General features: G+C 42.4%; 1 long non-coding RNA gene across 1 annotated transcript; it reads left to right on the forward strand.

Moving 5' to 3' along the window:
* Positions 1 to 2,113: 2,113 nt before the first annotated feature.
* LOC149125091 (uncharacterized) lies at positions 2,114 to 7,857 on the forward strand. Its single transcript, XR_016212570.1, has 2 exons — positions 2,114 to 2,341; positions 6,936 to 7,857. It is a non-coding gene; the product is annotated as an uncharacterized LOC149125091 (long non-coding RNA).
* The last annotated feature ends 590 nt before the right edge of the window (positions 7,858 to 8,447 follow it).

The raw sequence follows: 8,447 nt of genomic DNA on the forward strand, positions 1-8,447 counted from the left end.
AGAGAGAAGCTGTCTATTACTTCGGAGCCCCTGTTAGTTTATGCCTCTTTCATAAATAGCCTGTGCCATATCCTAATTCATTTCCCCCTCAGGGTCTTAGTTAATTGTGTTGAAGTAAACGCGGTTTCCTGAACTTGCAATTCAATTTTATATCTTTTTACCTTAACCATGTTGTTCTCTATATATGAACTGCATTTTCAAGCACTATTCCTCCATCAGACAGGTAAACTATTCATTTTTCAAAGCTCAGATTAAATTTTATTCTCCCTTGATATTCTTTCTTAATTGACATTCCCTTGTAGAGGTGATTTTTATGGCACCCTTTCTAACTTTGTACATAATTTTAATAATGACTTTATACATACTTTCTTGAGTACCTACTATGTACCATATACTTTGTATACAATAGATCATTTAATCTCATAATGGTATAAGTGTGTGTGTGTGTGTGTGTGTGTGTGGTGTGTGTTTAAGAGATGAAAAAATTCAGGCTTGGAGAGGGAGACTAGGTAATATTTCCTAGTTCATAATGTTAGAGAGTAAGCAGTAGGACTGGAACTCAAACATAGATTAACTGGTTCCAAATCTATATTCCATGTACAGTGTCCCCATTAGAGCTGCTTTCATGTGGCACCACATTTATTAGTAACACGAGTTTCTTATCCATTTATAGACTGAATTCTTCACATATAACTCATTGTGGAAACTCAATAGATAAGTTGAATAACTAAACTCAATTTTTCTCACCAGTTGCTTTTCAAAGCTGTGATCTACCTCCAGGATTAGCATAGTACTCTAGGTTCAGGGCCAAGGACAACCACTTCATATTGTATTTTGATTTCTCTTATATTTGAATTGATCTAATTCTCCAGGTTTTGTTCCTACTAGAGATGCCAAAACAAAATACCATGGACTGAATTGTTTAAACCATAGAAATTCATTTCCACATAGTTTGGAGGTTAGACATTCAAGATCAGAGTGTCAGTAGGATTGGTTTCCGATGAGGCCTCTCTCCTTGGCTTGTAGATGGCTGTCTTCTGACATGAACAATCACATCTAGTACCTCTTGCTCTGTAAGGAGACCAGCTGTATTAGATTAGGGCTCACCCTTATGTCCCATTTAACCTTAATTTCCATGTTAAATAGAATCACATTGAGGGTTGGAGCTTCAACATGAATTTTGGGAGTACACAATTCAGTGCATACTGACAGGATATTAGAAGATCTGGAGAAAGTAGGACATCCTTCAGTGCCTGAGTCGAGAAAGAGCACTGTGAGTAAGGACTTGAACTGCAGTCAGAAGACGGGGTTGAGCATGAGCTTTGCTGTCAACCAAAGGGTCATTTGAGCAAGTCACCTGATTTTTTCATCCATTTTCTAGATAGCAATATCTAACTTACAGCGATAGTTGGGAAAACATAATGAATTCTTTCTTGTGACAAAAAGTTATTCTTGAGCTTCCTATCAGTTCTCAGTGATCTACTCTGTACTTTCCTTTATCCTAATCCTTCCTGAACTTGATGGTGTATTGTTTCTGTCTGTTGTGGCTGTTGCCATGTTTCTCTGTCATGTCTGTTCTGACTACAGAAAAGTTCCCTGTATCGCTGGTTCTGCCTCACACATCCTAAATGTTTTTGTGTGTGTTTGCTTAAATGCTTGACTTGCATGAACTTAAGTAAAGGCATGTTGGTGCTTGGGTCCTTCCCTTCAGTTTCCACCAAGCAGCTTGCAATTTGCCCTACTTTATTTAAATCCATTCTTTCCATTTCTTCTTCCCAAACCCAGTTCCTGCACACTTAGGAATTAAGATACTTGTATATGGCCTGTCTGTCAAACAATCCACAATAAGTACGTACATTAGAGTAAACTAAAGGCAAAGGTCTACCTTCACATTATGACTAACGACCTGCAGATTGGGGTGGGGTGGCAATGATATCGCATTCAAAATCACACGCATTTTAGGAGAGAATTTTTGCTCCAGTATCATTAGAAGGAAAGAATGATATGGTGTAGCTAGTTAGTTAAAGTTGAGGTGGGCTGGAACTCTTGTATCCTTGCAAACTGATGCTGTCTCTTTAACTATTGGCTTGATATGCTCACCTTCCTAGAACATACCTGTTGCATCTGGGACCAGGCTGGGTGCTTAGATCCCACCTCAGGTGTATACCTGATTAGGGTACCACCACCTTTTCTTATAAAAAGAGGTAGATGGCAGGAACAAACTCTATGTGCCACAGCCTTGCTTGTAGGTTCTGCTCTGGTCTTCTCTCTTTCTGCTGTGGATTGGCTTCGTATGGACCTCTCTCACTCTTGGAAAGACCTCTCCCACTTTCACTTATAGGTACCATTCTTGTTTTTTCTTTTTCTTAGTTTTCTTTATGGGCAACTCTTTGGCTCACTCATAATGGTATTTCTCAGTGTGGTGCAGTCCACATTTATTCATGAATTTATGTTTATAACCTCACTGTTCATAAATGCTGTTCCTATTTGCACACAATACCAGTCTCTGCTTAGTGTTTTTACCTCTGAGGGAGACGAGAACCTGCATGGGAAATTAGTGTATTCATTGCCCACATCAAGAAATCATAGAGAAGGTATTTTTTTTTTGAAAATATCATCCATTTGAAAATCCTTTAAGCTGAAACTTCTTATTACTGTGATAAATCATAGAATCAAATTGAAGCATAAATGTGCTTTGCAAAAACCTCTTTTCCAGCCTAAAATTTGAAAACTCAATTGCTACCAAAAAAGTTTTTCTCTCCAATATGTTCTTTGCATACTTTTGCCTGAAGGAGTCATGAGGGTTTGTGATGCCAACTCAGTATAACTGCTTCTTAGTCTCCTAATACTTCTAATCTTCATAATGGGGATAACAGCAATAGTTTCTCCTTTCTCACGGTTTTGTTTTTGAATACTAAGTGCCATAATATTCAGAAAGTGCTTTACCGATTGGAGGAACAATGTGTGAAATGTTCTTTCCCCAACTGTCTGGTGAATATCAATTTATGTTTATGCCAGATTAAATATCACCTCCTATGTGGAGCTATTTTTGCCCCCTTACCATGATTGTTGAGTGAAGGAATGGGTAAAGTAGGCAGCTCTACTATTGGTGGATTTAAAAGAGCATGCATGGATACTTTGCGGAAGTCCTGTAGGTGGCCATTAGCCCTTGTTTCTCTAACTTTGGAAGTACGTGGTTCTGACCATGTCTGGGCACAGAACTGACTTCTTATCCTTTCTTCCTTCTTACCCCATTGCTCATTAGTGTCATATGGAAAAATCATAATTTGGAGTTAGATAAATCAGAGTTCTTCCCCTCCCTCCCTCCCTCCCTCCTTCCCTCCCTCCCTCTTGTGGGGAGCAACTGGGAGCAACTCGGACTAGACTAAGTTACTGGAATTAAGACTTATTCTATGCATCTGCTCTCCCACAATATGGCGCTGAGAAGGGAGAAACAGCTCCTACACAGCTGCCTCCAGTTCAACCAATAAACTGTAGAACCTGCTCCTGATTGGAGGAGAGCAGCGTACTCGGCATGTGGGCAGCCGAGTTGGGATTGGCGGAGGAGGACTATAAAGGAGGAGAGAGACAACATGCACCAGGAACATCTAAGGGGAACACCTGAGGAACACCTGTGCAGCCCCCGAGAGAGCCGGCCGGCGGTGTGCCGCTCCCCTGCGGAAGTGGGGAATGTGGCAGGGGGAACCGCCCTTCCACAGAGGTGGAAGGGTCGGTAGCCAACCCGGGAAGAACCAGCAGCAAACCCGGGAAGGGCCGAGCAGACAAAAGAACAGCGCAGGGTCCTGTGTCGTTCCTCCACGAAGACGGGGAGCGACACCTCTCCTCCTTCCTACCCACCTATCTTTTTCCTTCCTCTCTCTTTTCTTTTTTCTTACAGTTCATTAGTCACATATTTATTGTTTAGTGTTTGTTATTTATTGTGCCCTGAATTCATAGGGAATAGAGTTCCAGCAGCTCAGTCTACTTTCACTGGTTCTGTCACAGTAGGCTTCTCTGGGTGGAGCAGGCTGGTGCTTCAGCTGAACCCAGGTACCTTCTTCTTTGGCTTCTTTATTTTTCTGATCATTTTCCTTCACATGTTTCAGAAAGCTATCTCTGCTCTTGGAGTGATTAATTTGTTCAATACACATATCAGTTTCCTTGTCAAGAATCTTGCCCTTAGCTTGTTCACAACAATGCCATAAGCCTGCTGGATAACACTGTAGACTGTCCAAGTTTTGCTGTGGTAACATTTATAGGCATCACTTTTGAACAATATGCATTCCCTTGATGTTAACATATCACCTTTCTTTAGAGGTGCTTGTATGTGGCCAATTGAACAACACCATGTTTTCTAAAAGGCCTAGAGAACATGTATGGGTAACCTGTCCTCTTAGTGAATTATTGGAAGATGGTGGTTCTGGCTGAAAGGCCAATCAAGGTTTCAATCTTGATACGACAACTGTCTACAGACTTGACATTGGGCAGCCTATTTCACCTGTATGAGTGCAGTGCTCATGCATCAAAAGAAAAGGCAGCATCTACCTTTCAGATGGTTGTTAGGACAAGTGCTGTTAAGTGCCTGGCAAGTTGTAGATGCTTAATGAGTAAAGCAATCATTATCACCATTGATCTTCCTTTGTGAATGGTAGAGCAGTCTGTCTATCAACATGGGGATCTGTCTCATGATTCTTTGAATCTAGTTGCTTTGTTGATTTGGGTAACTCTACCTGTGTGTGTGTGTGTGTGTGTGTGTGTGTGGTGTTGATTGTCACGCTCACCTGGCCCAGAGTATAGGCAAAGTCCTGCTCCTGAGGCTCTTTGGACCTGCTCTTATGAGAGAGGGAAAAGAGCCTTTTGTTCTCTACTCAGCTAGACTCAGAGACGGGTTCATAGAGGAAAGATTTACACAACAGTTACAGTTGATGCAAGTGGTTTTCTTGCAAAATTACTTGGCTTCTTTTTATATCCCAATTTGCTTTTTCTGTCTTTGTCATATTCTCTCATGCTTAGACTTCTTTATGACAGGGAAAATATTACTATAAATCGATTAAGGTGATTCATTTTCCCAATTTACTTAGATATAAAGCTGTCACATTATGTTTTAATTGGATTTGGCTTGAGGGCAAACAGCCTCTCTGAGAGACTGGTATGTGGTCAGAACATTGCTGAATTCGGATGGAATGGATTTGCTTTTTTCTGAAATGGTGAACTTCCTAGGGTGCTCTGAGAGCCAGTGCCGTTGCTGAGAAACCATGATGTGCTTCAGGGTTTACAATGCAAATAACTACATTTCTTTGTTCCAAGTAAACATGAGAATCAATCTAGCTCAACAGCATCTTGTTGTAGACAGGAGAGTACCCATTTTTCTTCTGTTTTTCCTGTTTCCTGTTTGAATGCCAGCGTTATATTTCTAGGGGAAAACAGGCATGGCCATCAAGCCTTCCACGATCTGATTCTGCCTCAGCCTCCCTCTGATTTTCACTTCAGCTCCAAAAATGATAAACCAGCTCTAACCCCTTTCACTTCCCAAGGCTTTTTTTTTTTTTTTTAAGATTTTGTTTATTTATATAGGCTAATCCTCCGCCTGTGGCGTCGGCACACCGGTTGGGGCGCCGGCTTCTGTCCTGGTTGCTCCTCTTTCAGTCCAGCTCTCTGCTGTGGCCCGGGAGTGCAGTGGAGGATGGTCCAAGTGCTTGGGCCCTGCACCTGTGTGGGAGACCAGGAGGAAGCACCTGGCTCCTGGCTTCGGATCAGTGTGGTGCGTTGGCCGCAGTGCGCTGGCTGCAGCAGCCATTGTGGGGTGAACCAACGGCAAAGGAAGACCTCTCTCCCTGTCTCTCTCTCTCTCACTGTCCACTCTGCCTGTCAAAAAAAATATTTATTTATTTGAGAGGTAGAGTTACAGACAGTGAGAGGGAGAGACAGAGAGAAAGGTCTTCCTTCCGTTGGTTCACTCCCTAAATGGCAGCAATGGCCGGAGCTGTGCCGATCCAGAGCCAGGAGCCAGGAGCTTCTTCCAGGCTTGGGCCATTTTCCACTGCTTTCCCAGGCCACAGCAGAAAGCTGGATTGGAAGAGGAGCAGCCGAGAGTAGAACCTGCACCCACACGGGATGCTGGCACCACAAGTGGAGGATCAACCTACTGCACCACAGCGCCGGCCCCCTCAATGCTGTTTTACATTTCCCTGTCCCTGCTTTCCTCTACTTGCAGTTTCATCTACTTGCAATGTTCTACTTGTCCTCATGTCTATATAGCAAAATTCTATTCACTCATTTTAAAAAAAGATTTACTTTAAAGGCAGAGTTACAGAGGGGAGGAGGAGAGGGAAAAAGGGGGAGGAGGAGGAGGAGGAGGAGGAGGAGGAGAGAGAGCAAGCTTCCATCTCTTGGTTCACTCCCCAAATAGCTGCAACAGCTGAAGCCAGCCCAGGCCAAAGTGAAGAAGCAGAATCTTCATCCACGTCTCCCACGTGGGTGCTCAGCTGCTTTCCCAGGCGCATTAGCAGGAAGCTGGATCAGAAATGGAGCAGCCTGGGTGAGAGCCCATGCCCATATGGGATGCAGTCATCACAGGCAATGGCTTAACTTATTATGCCACAATGCTGGCCCCTATTCATTCATTTTTGAAGTCAACTTTATTTTTTTTTAATGCAACATAAAAGCTTTTACAAAAGTAACAAGTAAAGTCAAACAAGTACTTATTCTAGAAGAGAAACTGAGTAGAGGAAATTTTATCTTGCAGTAACTCCATGCAGGTGTATTTAACTGAGCTCTGTTGCTATAAAGAATACAGCTCATGCACAGCTATGAATGAACGATTTGTGCATTTTTAAAGCATTCACTGAATACTACTTTCAATGCACATGTACATGAAATCTAAGAATGATTTAATTGACTGTCTCCAGTCATACCTCATTTTTGCTATCTTTCAGAAGAAGTCATCTAAAGAGAAGAACATGCCTTTCTGCTTATGAGTCATGTGGTGACCCCATCCTAGGCTCTGCTGGACACCGAGTCTCCTCCACTCCTCATCAGACGTCAGACGGGCTGTGGGTGCTTGGCTGGGGAATTCTCTGGCTAACGTGACCTGCCAGGACTGGTAGTGCTTGTCAAAGTACTGGTCTGAGTAACAGATCTGCTTGGGGCTGTCCCGCCAGCACAGGAGCAGGCAGGGAGAGATGAGTGTGTGAAGAGAGGGCACAGCAACTGCACATCTACAACTTGACTGAAAATCAGCTGTACCGAGGCAGAATTTACATACAAGAAATGTCACCAGCTGTAAGTGTATGTGGAATTCAGTGACTTTTGACATATACACACAGTCATGTAACCACTACCATAATTGTGACATGGAACATGCCTGCAAAAAAAGTCCATCATGTCCCTGACAGATGCTTTTTTTAGCCTTTCATATAAATGGGCTCATTCGTTGTCCAGTGTTCTTTGTCCAGTGTCTTCTACATAGCATAACATGTGTGAGATTAATCTGTGATCTTGCCTGTATCAGCAGCTCATTCTTAACACTAAGAAGAAGATCACTCTATGGTCATACCATGGTTTGTTTATCCATTCAACACTTGATGGGCACGTGGTGTTCCCTCTTCGAACTCTCTTTAGTTTCTTTCTGGCCATCCAGCTCTGTCACACAAAGCCAGAGAGACTTAGTCTTTTCTTTCATATCAGGAGAAACAATGACTTATTTCCCTCTGTCTTGTAATTATTTGTATCTGAGCATGCTTCACCTAACAGGCGTTGTTATCCTTAACAGGAGAAATCAGTTATATTCGTTTCCTTGTACCCACAGCTTACTGTACAATAAGCACTCAATAAATTTGCCTCACATGAGTGGCCAGACCCCTTCCAGCCAACCTCCAGTTTTGCCTGAAGCTGAATGAAGGATTAAAATTACAGCCATGTTGTGGATTGCCCCACTGCTTAGCTGTGAGTGTGACATTAGTTTATGACCCAGGTCGTGAGATGAGGAGGGAAATGCAAATTTGTGCCTGACATATGAGAAGAACTTGAATTTCCCAACAAGAAAAAAAATTTTTTTTGGCAGTTGGGACTGAATGAAATAAATGAACCGTCCCTGGTTAGTTTCAGATTTACAGGCCTCTCAGGAACTTGAAGAGGGTGTGGCAATTAAGCAATAGTGGAGTCTCCACACACCCAATAAGTTAAGAATTCTGATTTTTCCCAAGTTCTGGATATGATCCAGGTCTTTTCATTAAACATCTATTAAGTTTCTCAATACTGGGATGACTGACAAAAAAAAGCACTTAATGAGAGAGAAATAATTTATACAAGGGCAGACAGAAAAGATTTCTAGCATAAGAATTTCAGTAAGTGCTGTTGTGTTCAAAGAGGATCTGAAATGCTTGCTACTGACTCACAGGTTTTCTCTCCCATTCCTCGTCACCACTGTTAGGTACAAATTCATTCTA

Source organism: Oryctolagus cuniculus, chromosome 8 (genome assembly GCF_051225735.1).
Source record: "Oryctolagus cuniculus isolate XC-2025 breed Fujian yellow rabbit chromosome 8, ASM5122573v1, whole genome shotgun sequence".
Classification (NCBI taxonomy): Eukaryota; Metazoa; Chordata; class Mammalia; order Lagomorpha; family Leporidae; genus Oryctolagus; species Oryctolagus cuniculus.